The sequence below is a fragment of the Arachis ipaensis genome, chromosome B01 (assembly GCF_000816755.2).
Source record: "Arachis ipaensis cultivar K30076 chromosome B01, Araip1.1, whole genome shotgun sequence".
Lineage (NCBI taxonomy): Eukaryota > Viridiplantae > Streptophyta > Magnoliopsida > Fabales > Fabaceae > Arachis > Arachis ipaensis.
Window position 1 is genome coordinate 13316065 of NC_029785.2, and position 1341 is coordinate 13317405.

Sequence of the window (1341 nt, forward strand, 5' to 3'; positions counted from 1 at the left end):
ATAAATAAAAAATATTTAATATTTTCATGTTATTTATTTTTATATGTTTTAATATATTTATAAATTTTTTTTTTATATACTACATGTTTGCCCTTATTACTTAAAATTTCCTTATTGGGTCCTTGATCTATTTTTTTGTTAGCGACATGCTGATTTGGCTTAATAACATAAACTATTAATGACACGTATCACTTTATAATTTGACCACGTGTAAAGATATGATGACGAATAGATCAGTGACACATAACATGCTAATGTAGACAGGGTGTGCCACATGTCACAATTCTATTTAGCGATTTGTTAATTGTGCCATGTGTCACAACATTATTTGTCCACATGTCATCCACGATTTCATCATTATAGATGCACCAAATTAATTTTTGACTTTACATCGAGAGATTCATTTTAATCCTTGAAATTAAATGTCATGTACCAAATTAGTTCCTTCATTAATTTTTTTTATGGGATGTGTCTAAATTGAGCTCAGTAATTTTGTGTGCATTAGATGTACCATTTTTTATAAATCATTATATTTTATTAAATAAAAATTAAAAAATATTAGAGAAAAGTTCACTTCCCTCCCTTGTGAGATGCTAAAATAACACTTTTCTTCTTTCTATTTTATAAATATACATTTCCCTCCCTTCTAACTTTTAAAAAACCTCCCCTTTAATCCATTTAAAATTTTTTGTATTAACTAATGTTAACTTTATCCATTTTTTAAGAAAAAAAAATTATTTAAACAAAAAAAAAATCCATTAGCAAAATTTTTTTTTATCATTAAATTTTGCTTACCAAAATATCCTTTAATAAATTATTCTTTTATTGATTAAATTATATTTTTAAAAAAATTTAATAATTACATTATTTTTTTCTAAAATACCCTTAAGTAATTTTTTTATTATTAAATTATAATTTTACCAAAAATTTTGTTAACAATTTTTAATGATAAAAAATAAAATTTTTGTTAATGGGTATTTTTTCAAAAAATAATTTATTTTTTCTTAAAAAATGGATAAAGTTAATATTAGTTAACACAAAAAATTTAAAGATGATTAAAGAGGAGGTTTTTTTAAAAGTTAGAAGGGAGAAAAATGTACATTTATAAAATAGAGGGAAGGGGAGTGTCATTTTAGCATCTCGCAAGGGAGGAGAGTGAAATTTTCTCTATATATTATAAAAAAGAGTATTGATAGACTTTATAAATATATAATATATTAGTGCATACATACATAAATATATTTTAGTCACAAAAAAAAAAACATAAATATATTTTAATATATAAAATTTTAAAAATAATAAATGTAATCTTTTATTTTAAAATAAATAAATATAAAACAA